This window comes from Idiotropiscis lumnitzeri, chromosome 21, assembly GCF_059441095.1.
Source record: "Idiotropiscis lumnitzeri isolate Australia: NSW breed Sydney's pygmy pipehorse chromosome 21, RoL_Ilum_1.0, whole genome shotgun sequence".
Taxonomy (NCBI): domain Eukaryota; kingdom Metazoa; phylum Chordata; class Actinopteri; order Syngnathiformes; family Syngnathidae; genus Idiotropiscis; species Idiotropiscis lumnitzeri.
Genome location: NC_142411.1, coordinates 10,849,817 through 10,871,045, shown reverse-complemented (window position 1 = coordinate 10,871,045; position 21,229 = coordinate 10,849,817). Strand labels below are relative to the sequence as shown.

Sequence of the window (21,229 nt, the reverse complement as noted above, 5' to 3'; positions counted from 1 at the left end):
ATCGCACAGCACTACATGAGCACATGAACATTTATTCTCTCTGCATGTGTGGTCCATGAAAGGCTCCTAGTCATGCCAAGTTTTGCGACAAGACTTGACTCAGAATGTGAAAATCCTTCTTATATTAATACCATAATTTTATTGTAATTACAAACGAGATTGGAGAGGTAAAAGGTGCAAAATAACGTTGATGTAGCGTAAATGTTTTTTTTTTTTCCGTTAATTGAACCGTAGTGGGCTTGGTACCTATCCTACACGTACCTATCCTCACGATGTATGACGGTCGCAAAAAACACGTTAAGTTGCCACCCTGCATCGTACGTTATTAACACAACACTAAATCTGTATTTCAATCATCTGCTAAATCCTGCCCAATGGAGTGTAGGAGACGATACAGTCAGAAAGGTTCCAGAAGGCCTCATGTTCAGTGAGAATAACAGTCCATTAATCCACTCCTCAGCAGCAGCCTCTCTCCGAGGGCGGCTTGCTCTGACCTGTCAATCAAATCCCATCCACCAGACTGTGAGAAGTCGAATTAAATGCTCTACATATAATTAGTAAGATAGCATGTCGTATTTTAACAATGCATACCATGACTATCATTGGTAAAAACACAAGCATAAGATAATAGCCCTACTTAAAGGGATACTTCATGTACGCAGCTTGCAGCAGCGAAAAGTTAATCTTTTGCTCATAAATAAATAAAAAAAGAATCATTATTTTTTTCATGAGCATTAAATATCATTCAAAACGATTTAAAAAAATTATTTCCAGCCACCATGTTGTTGCGTGCGTTCTGAACAGACTGCTGCTTTTTTGTCAGCAGCGTCCTCATCAAAGCATTTGCACTAAATGACTACTTGAAATGTGGTGCCCATGGGCATCACCATTTTGGATAAACATCAATAGCGGTCGGTGTCCAGCATTTCTGTCTTGACTTTTTTTTTCTTGTTTTTAATCACAAGTCTGTCTGAATAGGCGTGATTTTGAGTACTTTACACCCCAGGTTTACTGCAACTCTGAACATCTAGCATTAAAAAATGGATGAATTAGTTTAAAAAATACTTGCATCTGAGTGCAAAAGTTGCACAATTTGATATTTTTATGTCATACAATCAGTGTTGTTTTCGTCAACAATGACGTAAATATTTTGTTTTTTCATGACGATAACGAGACGGTGACGAGCTAAACGAGGATATTTGATGACGAAAACATGACGTGACGTACATGAAGTTTTTGTTGACGAGACGGGACGAAATTGTTAGCGTGTGGTTCGTCAGATGCTCAAAATGTATGACATCACTTGCTGTTGTACATGTAATTTGTCTTTCAAGTCATTGCAATGAAGTGCAACCTATCTTTCGCTTGGGCACGCCCACCACCGTGACGGTACGCAGGGCACATACGCCGCGCACGCACCGTCACACTTACTGGTGTTGCACGAACACGTCACACACACTGACACGCTTTCCTTTGACGGACCATGGCGACACGCGGAAGGCTACTTCGCTTTGATAACCGCAAGCTGGTTCAAGTAAACAAGACGTATGTTTGATAGTTTGTACATGTGCTACTGTACTGTAGAACAAGTCTACTACAAATCTATGTTGTTAAAACATTTTTATTTTATGTTGCTTTAAGTGAAATAAAGCTAAAACAGTTGCCAAATAAAACATTTTGGTTCTCGGCTTATTTTGGAGCAATGAGCATTAATTCCACTAATATGTTATCTGTTTGTAATGCATAATCCTTAATAGTCCATCAGAAAGTCTTTGCTATTGGGTGGCAACCTTGTATGCCTATTTTTAACTAAACTGACTAAAACCTTTTTGAGTTTTGGTCTAATAAATTTACAAAAACTAGGCAAAAACCTTTTTGAGCTTTCATCGACTAAAACTGACTAAAACCTTTTTGAGTTTTTGTCGACTAAAACTATCACAAATAGGAATTACTAAATCTGATGAAAACTAAGAAGCATTTTATTCCAAATGACTAAGACTAAGACCAAATCTAAAATGCCTGCCAAAAACAACACTGCATACAATATGCATGTAGATTAGGGATAGATTAATTATCGGGGCCGATATTTGGCATTTTACCAATTATCTGCATTGGCAGATTTTTTTGGGCTTTTGACATTTTGGCTCGCTGCAGTACACCTCTCTCTCTCTTTGCTGTGCTTGTGACTTTGTCTTTAGAAGCAGGTTGGCCCGCCCACAGCACCACCTGTTTGGATCCTCGTGCAGTGGGTAACAGCCAATCAGCAGTAAGCTGCCTGTTTGCTTATTCACCTCGAGTCACACGCACTATGAGAGAGGTCCCGCGAGCATAGGAAGGAAAGGAAACGGACTTTGCCGAAATTTTAATTAACATCTACTACAACTCACAACTAATAGAAAACTAGTTGTCACTGTAAACTTTATAGAAATGTTTGTTTTCATTGAAGTATAAGAAATGCAGCTAAGCCTGGGAGCTGCACTTTTTTTTTTTTTTTTTTTAGATTTTTTTAAAGCAAAGTTTTAAATTTTCTAAAAAAAAGCTTTAAGATGTTAATCACGTAAGTTGTTTAATAAACATGTGCTTAAAGGCATTTAAACTACATACACTTTTGGAGTTTTTATTTGTCAAAATGTTGACACTATTTGACCCCTTTTTACAGCAAATGAATATATGCTTCAAATATCAGCCTCCATGACTACTAATAATCGGTATCGGCCCTGAAAAAAAGCATAGCGGTCTATCACGAATGTAGATATACCCTGGTTGTATCAAAGTGATGTTGTGCCTGACTCGCTTCCCACTTTGCCTCAGTGGCATCTCAGCGGACTGTGGATTCTCTCATTTTGAATGGATGCTGCTCTCTTTCCGGCCAGTGAATTAGCCCACACATTTGTCCTTGTAGCTGAGCGACAGTAGCAGAATGTCTGTCGTGTCTTGGCCGGTCATGTGACAGCTCTGTGTGGCTGAGTGACTTTCCCCCTGAAGCCTGAGCGCTATTATGTTTTATTAGCTAGGGCGCTGATGAAAGGGTTCAACACACACTCACACACACATACACACACTCCTGGAGCCCTCTCCCAAAACCCGGAGCACACCCCTGCTGTCGTAACTGCCTCAGCCTGCAAGACAGCTCAATGGAGAGGAACTAAGAGTGCAGACGGCTCCCTGAGAGGTGGCCAAATGGCAATTTTGTGCTGGTAAAGAAGACGCAAATCACATGTTTCACTCACACTGAGGGCGGCACGAGTATTTTGGGACAGCGTAGACACCAGCATGAAAAAAAGTCCGCACATGCCAAAGTAGTATTCCTTCTTCCCGAGCAATAGGAGTCCACAATTGCTGTGCAACATTGCTCTGCATTCACGTAACTTGTTAAGTAGATGGAGGAAATCCCTTATTTTCTTTTAAAATTTTTTTTGAAATGGTTCAACTTGACACTGAAATTTTATAAGAGGAAAGCGTTGCCTTCCTTCTAAAGTCGAATCTCACAAGGTCTTGAATTAAAAAAATAAATTTATTCTCAGATCTAAATTTAGTTGAATTCCTAACTGAGGGATTATAATTAGTGTCATAAATTTAAATAAAAAAATATTCCAACTTTATTGTAAAAAAAAAAAAAACGATTTGGAAGCTCAAGTAGTTCGGACACAATGTTTTGCTCTGAGGCTCACTTACTTTAGTGATCAGCAAAGCCACAGAGACAGATTCAATTAGATTAGCAGACCTGAGCCTTAAAGTCAAATGAGGCGCTAATGTGCTCCGAGATATTTCGCAGCATTGACAGCGCGTCTCGTGTAAATAAAGGGCAGTTACCGGGTGGCCATGCAGTTCATTTCTGTCATATAATACGTCCGCTTTGTAATTCTGCTGTCAACGTAATCCGCTCATGCTGGCGATTTGTAAATTAAAGTTGCCATGTAGCATGTCATAGATCCCGTTTATTGTTTGATTTCCCATTTCTTTCAGATACTTGTTTTCAAAATGATCACACAAATTCACAGATGCAGACTCTATTGTCAAATATTTGCTCGTGTGGGTCTGCAGCCTTGAGTCTAAATTCTCCCTTTTTTTTAAATATATTTTTTTATTCCTTCTTTATCTGTGCTTACTGACCTTGATCTTTCATCACATAGTTTTTATCATTTTGATAAATATGTTAAAACTGTGGAACGCATTCATGGCACCCAAAGCCTCTGTGCCATCCAAAACATTCCTGTACAACATTGACTTGATAGTCATGTATTATTAAATTGGACAATAAATAATGGAGGGTGTCTTTTTCCCTGCAGGGCCTCAGTTTTGGTGGTGAACAAAGCAATGTGGAGAAAATAAAGAGCCTGATACGGAGAAAAACAGAGGTACGATTCTTGACACTTCAGTGGGCTTGTGTTTTCTCACGCACATTTAATGTTTTCCATTAAACTTGCACAAGCACACATATCGAAGAAGTTATTGACGAGTCCTTGTTTGTAAAGCATATCACCTCCTGTTTAATTTCTATTTATGGCCGAAAGGCAAAATGTTTTCATTTTGGAGCAGTTGTTTACATGCGAGTTCCAACTATAGCTGATTTGGGATGAATATAGTTTTTTTTATGTAACATGGGTACCTGATTGTGTACAAGATCGGCGCATGGCGCTTCATGATCTCCATTATAAATGTCATGTCGCCATTTGCGGCATCTATATTGTATTAGAAGCTGTTTTTTTCGTGGATTGGATTGGATTTTTGTGAATTCTCTCACTGGGTCGTACTGTTCAGATTTGTTAAAAATAGTAGATACTACATAGTCAATACTCAAGACTTAGTCACATAGTAAATTACAATTTTATACAAGATGGTTTGACATTTGTTATATACAACTACAGTATTCTGTTTTATAATGTATTAGAGGTGTCAAACTCATTTCATGTCGCCAGCACATACTAGTCATGTTTTAAATTTGATGGCCACAATGAACTGTGAAAACATGTACAAGTATAATTGCATAATATTGTCATGAATAGACAACAAATGATTGGATAAGTTGTTTTGAAAACAGAAGGAAATAAAAAAAATGTTCAACAATTATTCATTTTATTTTTAAAAATTGTATTGTTAACCAAAAATGCTGTAAAAATGTTATAATGAGTAAATACAAGTTTCAATTTTGGTATTTTAGCAAGAAACGCAAAGTTGTCTATCATGATTTGCTTTCACGGGCCACATAAAAACATGCGGCGGGCCAAATCTGGTCCCCAGCCTTTGAGTTTGACAACGTGCTGCAATTACATTAATTGCAACTAACATTTTTTTTTTAAATCACTTAATTTGTTCTCATTTGTTAACTTTATTTTCTCTGTATATACTTTCCATTTGTATTCAAATAAAATAATCACATTTTCTTTCTTTTTAACTGGGAAAATGGCAAATCATCATCACCCAGATTTTGAGCTGAAATGCTCCCCTTCAATCCTCAGTGTACAACGTGACCTTAAAGCAGTTCAACTTCTTCCATCTTTAATCCGCAGTGCAGCAGTTAGGCCAGCCCATAAATTGCAGCAGAGGTAACTTTGAGGTCAGCCAGGACAAGATGTGAAATCCCCCTTAGTCTTAACTCCGCTGCCTGATGATGTTCTATGCAACTGACATAACTTTATCGCTAAAAATGCTGCAGGTCAAGGGTGGGTAAATTATTTTCCATTTGATGTATTATCATCTCAATTCTCTGAGTGGAGAAAGAAACAGTTTATTCCTTAGACAACATGAGACAACAGGTTTTATTCACAAGCCAGTTTGAGAAAATTATCTGTCAAATGGCTGTGCAACTTTTGACTCAACACATTTTTGTCAGGACGCCAACTAGGAATGTAACGATTAAAATTGATTTAATATGCATCGACATGAAAAATCTAAGAATCGATTGCCAATGGTTGATCGATGCAATATAATTGCAGATGTTCACAAAAAGGATTTGTCATGATCACAGTCAAATCTATTGTACATGTATTAATTATCATTTAGTTTAGTTCTTGCACAAACACCGATAACAAAAATATATAGTTTAACAGTCAAAATAATTAGTCGATTTAATTTTTTTTTGCAAAGTTACAGTTTGTAACAAGAACAAAATGCAAATGTAAAAAAAACCAAACATCTTTTGGTTATTAGTCATTCATTTAGTTAAAAACAGATTTAAAAAAAAAAAAAAATCGAATTGAATCGATATCATGAACTGAAAATCAAATCGAATCGGGGCTTGCTTGAATCGTTCCATCCCAAATGCCAACTTCAGTTTCAAACCCTCTCTTTTTGTGACGTGCTGATTTGATGGCCTCTGATTTCACAGTGCTGCGTATCGCATCTGCATGACTTGTCGCAAACGGTGAAGTGCATCAAAGGCTTTAAAGCTGTCCCTCCTGCTCACATATCACATACCAATCATGTTTGCTGGCAGACTTGGATGAGCATGTGAGGGCGAAGGTGAATTAGATCACAGCTGCTGAATGACATTTTTTGAGTGGAGCTTGTTTTGAATGCTGCAATGCTAGGCGCAATGGACTTGACACATCTGACGCACCTGCAATATTTTCTAAACAGCATAAACCAGGAGAGTCAGTTTAATCCAGGACCAAAACAACTCATTGTTTTAACAAGCTCTTCCATTCTCACTCTGACATTAACAATACCTTCTATATAAAAAGATTAATTTTCAAAACTACACAACAAATTATATCACAACCAGAGCTGACCACTTGACCCTTTTTCCCTGGTCACTCCTCCGGCCGCTAAATCCGTACGGTTCTGGCCTCGACCCTCCGTCCTTATTCATAAAAAATTGTCGGCCCCCGACCTCGTTTAACTCCAGAAAAAAAAGCACTCGTGCATGACGCTGCCGCGGGATACATGCGAACGGCAGAGGTTTTATTTAAAATTCAAATACGCTTTCATCACACGCACAAGGGCCGATTCGTGTGGCGGACTAAAATCAACCTTTTTCAATCGAACCCTTTTTTAAAAATTATTTTTCAACAGCCATTTTTACATTTTTACAGGGTTTCCCTTTACAGATTTCTCTATAATAGTTCAAATCTCGATTGAAATCGCTCTCCCTCCGTCTCACGGGTCAGAGGCCACCATCTGGTCCCATGCCATACCTGAATTGCACAAGATTGTTGGCATCCAAAAACAATAGACCAATTGCACCCAGCAAGTTTCATTTTCAGATCTACTACTGGCATGACAAGTCAGCAAAGCAACCTACAACCTTCACAATTTTATGAGGCTATTGTTGGCAACTTGTACAGTATTATGTGTGCCCCAGTTTCATATTGTATCCTGTAACAAGCTGCCAACTGCCACAGCCAACAAAGCGCAATCACAATTTTCTGTGCGTCACCTAGTTTGTTTCCCTGTAAAGCTTCTGTGAGACGGTAGAGAAGACGTACCTTAATGTAAGGTTGGTGAGAAACAAACAAATGAGTCACTGAGTCCCATAATGCTTTCTTGTTTCCATTTCAGTCTTTACCTCTGAAAGCGCCTCTGTCTTCGTGTCACAAGAGGAATCAAACGGTCATGTGATTGTCATTTTTCAGTTTCTGACAATTTTAGATTTCTCCCTCTGTAATTGTAATGACAGTGAAGCAAGAACAGACTTTGTTCTGGGTTTGTTATTGACCCGCACTTTGTTTGAATTGTGAATCACGATACCAGATTTATTCACTTCCCAATTGAAACTCCCGGTACTAAGCAAGAACAATAAAACGACTTATGGCAGATAAGTTGCTTCACATCAAGACTAAATGCAACCAGTATATGCAAGTAATGTTGTTGCGGTGCTGTGGTCATCATAGTTTTCCTCCACTGGCACTCTTCTGCATTTGGCAGGAGTAGCACATCAAGGACTTGCTGTTCAACTCTTGTTGCAAACATGCATATGTGTCCTGTGGTTCTGTGTTGTGTTGTATGCACAACAAAATATATATACCTCAGAGTCCAAGTTGAATTATAATGGGTATAATAAATGGAATCACAAAAATACAAGAAAGAACAAAGACGGTTTGGGCCTGATTTACTGTACTAAGATTCCAAATAGCGGCTGCTAAATTGCATGTTAACTCATTCTAACAGATTGTGTGGTGTTGGCAACAAGTGAGAAAGTGGTGGAGACAACCATATTTGAAAGAGGGGTTTGCACTTTAGGTAGCTCTAATACTTTTCGCCATGGAAAATTTGGGAGCGCACCGCAAGAGCAAGTTGAAGTTTGAAGTAATGGAATTATAAGCGTCAGCGGAAAATAAACAGTCACAAAAAAGAAATCTGCCGCTACATTAATTTTGGTGAAACCGGCTACTGCATAAAAGCCATGTTTGATTGAACTCGCACTGAGTGTGTGTGAATTGGATGGATATGCCCATCTTGCAAAGCGCTGTATTATCATTATCAAATCAAGTGACCAAAACGCGAGAAAATGCTAAGTTGAATGGGGTTTTGTCAGGTGTTATGGTATGACCTTTCATGAGTTTGCGCTTTCATCATTTTGAATCCCCAAAATTGCATTTGGCCCTGGCATGTATAAAATATGGGTTACGCGCGCACACACACCCCCACACACCCACACACACACACACGCACACGCACGCACGCACGGACCCCCACGCGCACCCGCACACACACACACACTTACAATTAGGGTGGAATGTAGTCTCTGAGTGCCCTCATTAAATATATGATCTTTGTAGGCAGATTTATATAATCCACAGTTCCTTATAAATATACTTGGCCTGCCAAACCAATTTCTTCTTCCGCCACATCAAGGACTATCAGCATGCCTTTTGCGCGCGCTATTTGAAGGGAATGATGAAAGTTAGCAGTGTCCATGCCAGGTGCAAAACCCTCTTTTTAAAATGTGCTCGGCCGCCACAGTACACTGTGAAAATACCAACACTTTTTCTAGCATGCCCCTCCGCAGATTTACACCACCCCTCGGGCTGGACTTGCCCTGTACACGAAAATAGAGCCTTTTGTAAAAAGGACCCTTGATGTTCAGATGGTTGCTCGCTTTTTTCCCCCCTCGTGATATGGATGGCGACCGCGTAGCAGTGAGCCTCCAATGAAGCATTTTATTGACACATCTGGTGGCACTTTCCATCTTTTCATCTGCCTGTTCCTTCCTCCGCCGAGTTAAGTGATCTGCTCAATATCAAGGCTGCGCAGTGGCATGCGCCTGCCATCGCTCACACAGGATGCAGTGTACTGTCTGAGTCTTTAAAGAGGCCCCTTGCAAATTGTCGGTTTGCCATCCCAGGATGCTGACTGGAAACTGCTTTGCAAACTATTAAGAAAGTATACAATGTGAGATAGTGGTGAATGGGTTTTACTTGAAGTCCTAATTTTTATGAAAACAACTGCGATCTTTAATTCCCAAATAGCTTATTGTTATACGGGTAGGAATTAGCGAGAATTTATTACCCTTGATAAATGAAACGGTACATTTTACCAAGCAATGGGCAGAGCGCAGATCTTTGTCTCTCATTTGTAAAAAGCAAATTAAATGTGTTAGTTTGGTTTTTGTTTGAAGAAAATAATCATACAGTAATTACTTGAGCTTTTTTTTCCTCCACCGACTGTCCTTCAAAAGAGATTCAGAAGGTTCTAAAATCACACGGTGGACATAGTCTCCATCGTATCAAAAGGACGCTCTGTTATTCAGAATGCAGAATTCAAATATGCAGAATTCTAGCCGAGGAGCTGACAGAAGATACACCTCATCTTAAAGTACTGTAATGCCCTCACATGTGGGAAAGGAGTCTGCTTAAGGTGATTTTTGCCTTTTCTTTCAATTTCCCTCAATTCGCAATTAACTCCCATAAATTTTGATCCCTCACGTGAAAAGTTTACAATTGTTAAATAATTCCAAAGCATTCTGAAAAGTGCTAAATTCTTGACTACTGCGGCAAATGCAACTTAAATAATTAACAAAATGTTAACGTGATGACTAAAAAATACAGTGTCGTCAAAACTAAACATTATCATATAAGAGTTACTCTATCAGATCAAATATTCCGTGCAAGCGGCTGGTCATGTTCAAAGTAGTTGACCAATAAGAGTAGAGTTTGGGCCACCGTCTGAGAAGAAAACAAACACACACTTTTTTATTGGTCTGTGGAATCCAACTGCCAGAAGTGCAGCTGTATGGCCTTCCATTCGGTGGTTACCACCCAGCCAGCCAGACTATTATGTTATGACAGTTTGATTGTTGACAGGGCTGCAAGAGGCTGCCGGTGCACCAAACATTCAGTTAATACTCAACTGGGGTTTTTATAGATTTGGCCACACAGAATTTCAAAACAGCATTTCACATAGCTGGGGTTTGTGGAATATTTCTGGAACTGGGGAGATGCGGGATGGGACAATAACATCGATACCACAAAACAAATCTCTGAGGTAGAACAGCCCATAAATTCTAAATCGAGATCGGAGATCGGCTTCTGAAGTCATTTGGAATGCGCATGGACTGCAGGGTGATTTGTATTAAATTCCCCCAGCTCAGCGTTTCTGTCAGTGTTGTTACAACCTAATTTATGTGAGGACGGTTGACTGTAAGTGTGTCAAGTGATGTTAGGGGTGTGAAAACACCCAACTTACTTTTTAATGGTGTGCTTGCTCCCATTGCTCGGGTCATTTTGAAATGCAAATAGCGAGTCAGGGTCTCATTAGCTTCAGCATTTGACGTTGTTTTAATCATCAGGGGATAAAGCAAGAGGAACGACGGCTGCTTTGACCATATCCAACCTCAGGTCCCTTTGGACTTGGCGAGCAGGAGCAGCTTGATAAACAGCCAAGCAGGAATTAGTATTACTTTAACCTCGGTGATTTGACTGCTCGAAGCACTGCTCAGTTGATTTATAACCTACCGTTGGTCAGAGAAGGAAGAGAGGGAGAATGGAGATGATCCCGTCATTGAGGATTGTTTCACGTTAAGGTGTGATGTCGTTTCAAGAATATAGATATTAAGACCGCAAATCAATTCTCCTAAAGCCCTAAACTGGGAACTGCTATCACAAAAGTGAAATTTCAAGCTTATAAACATTGGTGTTCCCTGATGAATTAGGTTTAGATGCTGCTGTAGAGACTGAAGATAAGATAAGATGTCCTTTATTAGTCCCACAATGGGGAAATTTGAGGACACCAAAGGATTTAAGCACTGAGACATTTAAACAGTTGTATGTGTGCAAACTGTATTCTATCCTCACTGGCTTAAAGGTAAGATAAGATTGATCACAAATCAATTACAGGGTTGACAAATAGAGGCAGACATCCATTGGCATTTACACCTAAGACTAGTGTTGCCTTCAATTAACGCCTTCACTGTGACAGAAATGCCAGTACGGAGATTTAAGACCGGGTTGCTGTCTGGCAGCACAACATTAGCGATAACATCTCCATTAAGATTATATAACTAGATGCTTGAAAAGGACGATAAGGTAACAACAGTTGGCTTGTGGACAGATTAAAGGCAGATATTTTCAACCAGTGATGGTTACAGATCACCGGTCAAAGAAGCCAACAAAGGTGGAATATTCTCTTCATTATGTCAAGTGACTCATGTATGATACACAAAGTCCTTGTGAAGTTCAAGAGAAACTGTCAAATCAAATATTTAGAGCATTCTTTGGGTTTATATTTCCATGATCAAAGGCGCTTATCCTCACGAGGGTCACGGACATGCTGGAGCCTATCCCGACCATTTCCAGGTGCCCTGAACTGGTTGCCAGCCAATCACAAGGCACACATTGACAAACAACCATTCACACTCATAATCACACCTAGGGACAATTTTGAGTGTTCAATTAACCTACCATGCATGTTGTTAGAATGTGGAAGGAAACCGGAGTGTCTGGAGATTGTTTTATATTTTTTTCTGAAAATTAATTACATGGCAAGACTGCTGCTAAATGCCATTATACTGACCAGAATAGACAGATGCATAAATGTGTGCAGAATCAGAATGCTGGGGCTTTGCAAACTGTGGCTTGGGAACATTCCAAAGTGCAAATTGTAAAACAGGCCAGCCAAATATGACCAACCCTGACCCCTCTGGACATATCTGGTAACTGCAACCTATAGGCAGCTGTCAGTACGATCACCTTGACTGATTGCATTTGGATGTTCTCATTCTAATTCATATTTTTTTTTTCCTTCTTCACTTTACCAGAGCCTGTTAATGTAATTTGAGCTTTGTCAAATATATTTATTTAACTCTGTGAACGTTTACTGCAGATACGTTTTTGGTAAAAGCGCACACCAATAAATGTTGGCTCTGCCGTTACGCCTCAGATGTGCCAGTTTACTAGAAATACATTTTAAAAGTAGCTTTAGATTGATAATGCCTGCTTGTTGTGTAAGATGCTAGATAGTTGCAGAGTAACTCGACTAGGTGTGAAATGAGAAGCGACGGGGGAAAACGATCTTTTCCGCTCGAGTAAATTTGCAATGCCGGAAACAGAAATTCTTGTGTCATCTCATCTATTCAGTATCTATTCTTAAATAGTTGGTGAACCCTTCGATCCTCCTTTGACAACAGGGCAATAACAGAGCTACAAAACTATCTGGTCTGATTTGCACTCTTAAGGTAACGTCAAGAATCTCAGTTGTGTTGCGTTATATACTTTGTCTATTCCAGAAGGCAAATTTTCTTTTGTCATAGTCATTCAGTTGTTGATTTCTGTCCATATTGTCTTCCATAGATGATAGCAATCTATCCAGTCCCTGAGGTAGTAAAGCAGTCCCAAATGACGCCCCCCTCCACGGTACTTCATTTAGGATGCGTTTTTGATGATGGTCAGCTGCGCCTTTTTTTTCCTCCACACGTAGCGATGAATGTTCCTTCCAAACAACTAACCTTTGTTTCATCTGTCCTTTGACTATTTTGCCAGTAATGCTGTGAAAAATCTGGATGCTTTTTTTTTTTTTAAATTGGGCGGGTAGGCAGTGGTGTTCTTTGGTGAATTCCAATGAACCGTTTTCTTTATTGTGGATTTGATATGCTAACAAGGATGTTAGCATGTGCTAGTGATTTGTGTAACTGTTTGGCTCACATTGTCGCATTCTTCTTTACAATTCTCAATTGTAGATCGTCTTTTGTGCAGGTTCACATCAGTCAATGAGAATAGCAAACGGGAAGCAGGTGTGTATGTTTTTTTTTAGGGCAACTGATTGATTGGTTGTTAAGATGAATTAAATTCTTTCAATTTTCAACTAGCGCTCTCACAGTTCGTGATCGCTGCCTTCACCCTCTCCTTGCTGTCATTTTTTAACAGGAGGTATTCAGGCTATAAATTAATGATGTATATATGTTTTCAAGAGTACTTTTAAGTGTTTCCTTTAGATCTTTCACCTCTTTGGTGTGGCTGGGTTGTTCAGTTTTTGTGCACTTGTTCACAGAAATTGTGTGAATACAAAGCAGGATGAGCTTCAAAGATTTTTTTTTCCCCCAGCCAGTACACAATCCTCTCTTGAGATTTCCAGTTGTGGGGGCGTTCTTGTCTGGGTGCTGTCTGCATGTTGCTCCGTATTAACGAACGTGCTATGCTAAATCACTACTTGTATGCGCTGTTGCTATGAGTCGCAGCTGGATCAGGGGCACAACAGGCCCATATCTCACATACATAACACATTGTAGCAGTCGCTTGTTCCTCTCTGGCACTCGCCATTTTGAAGGACATGACTCTAAAATGTAGTTCTATCAGATTGCCTCCCTATCTAGTCTCGTCACCCCCAAACTTACTCATTCACACGCTATTAAATTCATACTGTGCAATTTTCACTCCATTCTAACACCCTTGCTTTGCGAACTGAGAAACACCCCATAGTACTCGCCGTGCTCAGCAATTTAGTAACCTAGCAACGAGTCTGGAAAGATGGATCAGTGTATTGAGTATGAGATGGGTGACCATACATCGTCTGGTTAATTTCTGTTCCTGAAGGGCAACTCTGACGTCAGCCTCAGAAGTTTATTAGACAATTAATCATCCTCGATTGATGATAAACTCGTTATTGCGACTTCATAAGCCATGACACAACCCGGGCTCGGTTATTTGTCACCAAATATTAATCAAAATTTCTGAATCCAGAATTAAATAAGAACAATTTATTAAGAATCACTGCAGCTATATTGAAAACCCATGTGAGCTGCTGGACTAGATCCAACTATTAATAGTAATTTCGAAACCAGTTCAAATACATCGGATAACCATGACAAAACATTAAAACTGCTGGAAACTATCCAGAAATATTTGACGGCAAGACACGTGTCATGATCCTGTTTGACTCAGTGTCCCATTAGTGAGATATTTGAAAGGCATAAATTTGGAGCAGGACAGAGAGGCCTTCATGGCCTATTTCTAGAATGAATGATCAACTGGTGAGAGGCACTGCATCAGTTTAACTGCACAATTCTCAATGATAGCATTGGGAGGGCGTACTTTCAGCTTCTGCAGCTGAGCCATAAAGTAACATATTCATCTGTTGTTGCTCTCTGAGAGGTAGAGAGAAACTTAACACCCATCATGGAGACTTTTAACCACATCCTGCTAGCAGTCACAAAATAATTGCAGCATCTTGCTCTTTCTTCAGCACCTCTGCAGAGGTGCGTCACCCACTAATGTGGTGGGTTACAGTTTCTATTGAGGTTTGGTCTTGTATGATGTTTTCACATATTAAATTTGCAGTCTTGAAGCTACTAGCAAGATGTTGCCTGACTTCAGTCCTCCCTTGCCCTCCTTGCATCTCTTACCAAAGAAATGCCCCAAGCTCACTAAAGTGGCTCCAAGGCAGTTACGTGATTTGCTCATAACGGAGTATTGCCAAAAACGAAATGTTACCGGTTTGATGAATCTTTTTGGGGAATGGTCAGCGACGATGTTTGCACCGTTACTGCAGCCATCCATATGCAGCTGTGCGTACCTCAAACAACACCTTAACACAAAGTAGAGAGATTTACAATTCCTCTTCTACTACTGTGTTTTCATGGCACAAAAAGAGAAAGCATATATAAATGGCCTGTAAGGTTTTAAACGTGTCAGCCAGAGGCGCAAAATTGAGTGAGCTGCTTGATGTGAGCCCTGCAGATGTGTGCTGACAGCTGACCTTGTGTTAATAATGCAGCTGTGGCCAAGACTTGACCTGACAGCCCGGCTCTCCTCCATACCCTTGGGCTCCAGATGCATTTACAGCAACATACCGATACCACTCATGTCTCAATTTGGTAATTAAAATTTTTTTTCACAAATCTTTACTATTAGTTAGTGAACACACGTGGGGTATTATTTTTACTAATTACTGATCAATCTACAGTGTTGAAAATGCTTGCTTAATGGCTAACAACAATGTTTTTGTGATCTGGGGGATCATGGCTCACCTGAGTTTGATCATATGATGTGCAAAATCTGAGTAGTGATTGCTCATTCCCTGAACCCCGAGAAACTGTGATGTAATTTTCACTCTGCAGTATGTGACAAAATGGCCGGCCCTGAGATGGATAAAAACGGGTCCATTTTATTACTTAAATATATCACATTACACTGTTTGTTGCTGAAACTTCTTGCACGTATGGTGACCATCAGGACTCAAATTAAGACACGTTAAAAGAACATATAAAACGGCTCTGATTAGACCATGTCTGTAGTTGGAAATTTAAAGAGTATGACCTCCCAAAGAACACTGAAGTAAATACAAAAGGCAATTTATAATTGATTATTTTTATCCATTAAGGTGAAAAAGTATCGGGAAAAAGTCATTAAAATGAGAAACAAGTTGATTAAACTATCAGACCGGAGAAGGTTTAAAAGCCATTTCGAGAAGTTTTCTAGAACAGTAGACTGTCAGGACCGCTTCCCAGCCGAGGCTGGGAAGCAGTGTAAGGTGGACCCTTAAGCGCAGACTCAGGAGGTAGTGTAGACAGGATGTTTATTTAAGACCGTCAAGCACACACAATAAACACTATGAAGAATCTCTTTATCAATTTATTAACCGCAAGGGTTCTATGAGTACCAACGCCGGGAGGGCGAAACGAAAAACGCTGGGTGACCGAGTCACTCCAGGAAATAAATAACGAAGGAACAGAAAACGCTTGCAACGCAAGGAACCGAAAAACGAGTAGCGCTTACCACAAAAGGGTGAAGGAAAATCCAATTGCAACGATAAACTTAAAGCGAGCCGTCAAGTAGCTGGGAATAACTCAATAACACAAGATACGCAAACAACACACGGGATCAAATCGCGACGAGAACAAAACTGTGAACATGAGCAAGAGCAAAGCATGAGCAACGCAGGATAATAATCCGACGCGGACATACCCGCGTCGGCTGCTTAAATAGTCATTCATTAGAGTCCTGATGAAGCGCAGCTGTGGCGATCGGGAGCGCGTCCTGCTCGTGGCCGCTTCCCGGAGCGGAGCCGCCGGGCCACGCCCACTCGCTGGAACCACAACAGCCGGATCGTGACATAGACATTAGCTACAAATGGAGAAAACTGGGTCGTCCAACCTAAATTACTCCAGGAGTGCAACAACTAATCCAGGAGGTCGTAAAAAAAAAGCTGCACAATAGAAACTGCAAGCCTCACTGGGCTAAGTTAGCCTTTATGTCCGATCAATACGAAAAATGACATCCATGAGAGAGATTACAAATGGAAGAAAAAAAACACTGCAAACAAAAAAAAATCACTAAAAGTCCAAACTTGAATCCAATTGAGATGCTGTGGAATGACCTTAAAGTGTCAGTTCAAGCTTGACAACCCTCTAGTTGCAACAATTATGTGAGGAAGAGTGGACCAATGCTGAATTAGAGAATTAAAAAAATATATGTTTTGCTAGAGGTCTAAATATTTTGTGATGAGCTAGAACAACAAATAATTCATCGGAATAAGACATCTTTCTTGTTTCTTTGAAGTCGGAACTGGGCCAATCCAAGTTGATCCCACCTTCACTCAGAATGCAGCAAAGGCAACCACTAATGGTCTTGTAAAAACTGCCGATATGTGTTTATTATGAAGTCAGAAGAGTTTCTCAAATAGAAACGTTAACCGTGACCTAAAAATCAAGTATAATTACTATTAGTACTATTGAATGATTAAATCAAAGGCCTCTATTATTATTTTGTCATTGTCGACTGGCCGTGCTTACAGTACTGCTCATTTGTTTCCAGCATCAACATTGAGCCGACGTGACACAATGGTGTCACTGAAGGTCTTGCCCAGCTCCACTTTGACTGACGGAATCAGGCAGGACAAAGACCAGTATCTACCAGTGATTGGGTTCAAATTAATTTCATTCCATCTTTGATGATATCAAAACGATCGCTTTCATATTTTGGAGTTTATGGGCATAAACCGACATTAAAGCTTCTTGGTATATAGTAGAAAAAAATTCAGACAAGAAGACAGGATGATTTTTTTGACCCGGTTGTGAGGCCATCTGAAAGTGATCGGATGATCAAGAGGGCTTTCTAAAGCTCCAGAAGAAGATGGCAGACGCAGGTCGAAACTATAAAAAAGAATCTCCGTTGTCTGAGCAAATGAAAAAAAAAACTATATGTTTCAAACCACACCTAAAACTAAATGACTCAGAAGCAGGCATGCAAGGTCAGATGTCAATGAACCTCTTTAGCTTGGGTTGGGCGGTAGGTGCCTTGCTCAAGGGCACCTTGAGAGTAGCCAGGAAGCAAGCCATCATCTCTCTAAAAATTAGTAGCACTTTTTTGTCCCTGTGTGTGTTCACATTGAGACCCAAGACCACGACCCTTCGGTTTCAAAGTCCTGACAGATGATCTACTGCTGCTACATATTGGATTAGATACATCTAGTACTTATTCATTTAATTTTACTTTCATTCATTTGTTTCAACATTCTCATTATCGTTTGTAATATATAATTTCCGTGGTCCTTTTGGATCCCAGGACACCAAGTATGGTCGATTTGGCTTTGGCGCCAGAGGGTCAGGCTTTGAATTTAAGCGTCCTGCTGTTGAGGTGCCCTCAGCTCAGCAGTGCAACACCCGTCAGTCTGACATCGTTGCTTATGTGTGGTCTGCGTGTCTGTGGGCTGTAATGCATGCAACACAAATATACAGCAGAGTGAAAATTAAAGTCTCTCTTCCTGGATTAAAATGAGTGAAGTAAAAATAAAATTAAAGGCTTTCCATTTCTCTCAATTTTTTTTCTTCCAAGGTCATACAGCAGAACGGTTGTCAACATTAAGGCCATCTAAAAATAGTCAAGTTTCCCCGTTTCGTGCCCATCTGGACGATTCTTAGAAATGTTTTTTTGTTCAGCTGTATTTCCGTTTCCCTGGAAAAGGAAGACCACTCTCTAATTGTGGTCGAGCTCGCCTGGTGGAGGCTGCTTTTGAAGCACCAAGAGTTGGGGGAGGCACGCATCACAGCTGCTGTGCCTCACATGTTGTGTCTGGGGCTACTGTTAATCCACACGGATTGAAATGAACCTTTTAAACTACAGATTAACATACGTTTGAACCATTACTTGCAGCGCTACTCCAAACATTCCGCATACTCTTCATTATACCAATACAACCCTTGAGTAGAGTGGTCCCCAACCTTTTTCCGTAGAGTGGTCCCCCAACCTATTTCCGCTGCGGACTGCACATTCGCTATGGTAATGCAACTGACACCATTGGTGTATTTTGTTTATCACAATAAACGTGAAGTGTGTATATATATATATATATATATATATATATATATATATATATATATATATATATATATATATATATTTTTTTTTTTTTTTTTCCTAATTTATATATTTGTCTGTATTATTGTTGTATTGCACTGGAGAGGGGAGCCCTCTAATCTCGTTGCACACTTGAGTACAATGACAATAAAGGGATTTCTAATCTAATCTAATATATATATGTATGTATATATATGTATGTATATATATGTATATATATATGTATATGTATGTATATTAGGGCTGCCAAATTAAAGCATTAACTCAGGTGATTAAGCCCCAAACATTTAACTCAATTAAATATTTTAACTCGGTTAACTCAGTTTGATTTACTTAAAAAATAATTTGCATACTTTGCAAACATTGTGCCATATTAGCTGTCTTTAGCACGTCTCAGAACAAAACACTGTGTTTAAGTTACCACTGGGCCTTGCAAACCAACACTGCTGGAGTGTGGCGCTTGTGGGCAGTTTTGAGAAATGTTTCGGAAATAAATGTCTGCAAAGAATCCAAGAAAGCTATTAGAACAGTCTTTGAATTAAATATGCTTCATATTGAGTGATTTTGCATCAATTCCAAGATATTATTCAAGTAAATATCTGTTATAAACTTCACAAAAAATAGTCGTTGAAAAATGTGATTAATCGTGATTAATCATGGAATTTTTTGTGATTAATTAGTTAAAAAAACTAAAATAAAAAATAATCACTTGACCGCACTATCAAGAACCGCTCGCTGCAGTGCAGTCCCGACTTTGTACGCGGTCTTTTTTTTTGTTGTTGTTTTTTAAAACTTGTGTTGTTAGCTTGTCGCTTTAATTAGCATTACAATTTGCATCTTGACATGCGTCAAGATGCCATCAGAGATGGATATAACGGAAAGAAGATACTGTCTTTTCAAAATGAAATATTTTTCCTCCTCGAATTATAAATAAACTGGACGTGCTGCAGGTTTTTTTTTCTTTCATCGGCAACGTCGATTTGAATTGGATTGATTCCTAAGCTCTAGTGTGATGGCAAGAGTGTTTGTGAGTTATAGCTAATATGTGCGTGTCTAGATCCATCCATCTGTCTGTACATTTCTTTTTAATCCGTAATAACCTTGACTGGAGGCCTGATATAAATGTCTAAATTGGAAGTGAGCACACATATTTTGTATTTTGATTCAACGATTTGAATAATTTAAAGCGGAAGTCAACCCCCAAAAAATTCTTATACAATGTTCTGTGCGCCTTCATTACTCAAAACATGGCATTCTGATTAATTTTGTGTTTGCGGAATATGAGTTAAACAGTAAAATCCATCTATTTTTAGCCATCTCAGGGGGCGGCCATTTTGTCACTTCTGTCAACTGAAAATGACATCACAGTTGCTCAAGTAACAACCAATGATGGCTCACCTGTTTTCTGAAGCTGAGCCACGATTGGTCTGATCTGAGCTTTGCGCAACTGTGATGTAATTTTCAGTCGGCAGAAGTGACAAAATGGCCGCCCCCTGAGATGTTAAAAAATGGGGGGATTTTATTGCTTAACTCATCCTGCAGATGTAATATTAATCAGAATGCCGTGTTTGGACTTGTGGGCCTGCCTAGAACATATTCTTGGAAAAGAAAATTTTGTGGTTGACTTCCACTTTAAAGACTGAAATACTGAAGAAATATTTTGTCTATTGGATTTGGTGATCTATTACAGTATAAATATGTGAGAACTGCAAAATGAATCGTAATTTGGTTGCATCATTCGCACGTCAGGGTGTCAAAGTGCTGAGTTTATTGGTTTCCGAAATTTGGAATATGCACATCAGGCCATAATTGTGTGATATGATACTTTGTCGAATAAATTGAATGCATATATGGCAATGGTCCTGAATTAAAAATAAAGAGGTAACATTTGAGTACATGTCTTCAAGACGAGGACTTGAACATCTTTATATTGTTTACACAATGATAAATAATTTCCTAAAATTATCTAGGTTTTAAACTGCACTTGAAGACTTTGTAAAGTACCTAAAAAAAAAAAGCAGTAAAATTAAGTAGGAAAGTTACTGTTAATGAAAAAGGCATCTTTTCTGCATTGCGTTTCATTCTTGGAGAGATCTCGGTCTAGATGAAAATAAATAAATAAATAAATAAAAAACAATCTCTGATTTATAAGGCTAGTGTCTATATGAGTTTGTCATCCATCCATTCATTACCTTTTTCTTTTCTCTCTACCTCCGCCAATCACAGGTTACGTGCAAAGTAAAACTGGAGAGCAGTGTGAGTTCTTAGTTTTTTCGCATTTGAGATGCTTTGCAGCCTTAACACTCAACTTAGCATTGCTTGTTGCTGCTGCTGCTCCTGCTGCTGCTGCTGCTGCCTGGCCCTCCGCCAGCCTCACATCCCGTCACAACAGATTACAGTGTCTGTTGACAATCGTGTAGTGTGGGGGTGCTGCTCGTGCACGCCAGCTGTTTAGCTTTACCAGTCAGTGAACATGGCTCCCATCAAGTTGATTAAAAACA

General features: G+C 39.4%; 1 protein-coding gene across 4 annotated transcripts in view; it reads left to right on the top strand.

Moving 5' to 3' along the window:
- The window catches only part of fynb (FYN proto-oncogene, Src family tyrosine kinase b), a 61,348-nt gene that overhangs the window by 9,536 nt on the left and 30,583 nt on the right, over positions 1–21,229 (top strand). For all 4 annotated transcript variants that reach the window (XM_088286803.1, XM_088286802.1, XM_088286801.1 and 1 more), the window contains exon 2: positions 4,290–4,358. The gene's annotated coding sequence lies outside the window, so the exon portion shown is untranslated. The remainder of the gene's footprint in view (positions 1–4,289; positions 4,359–21,229) is intronic.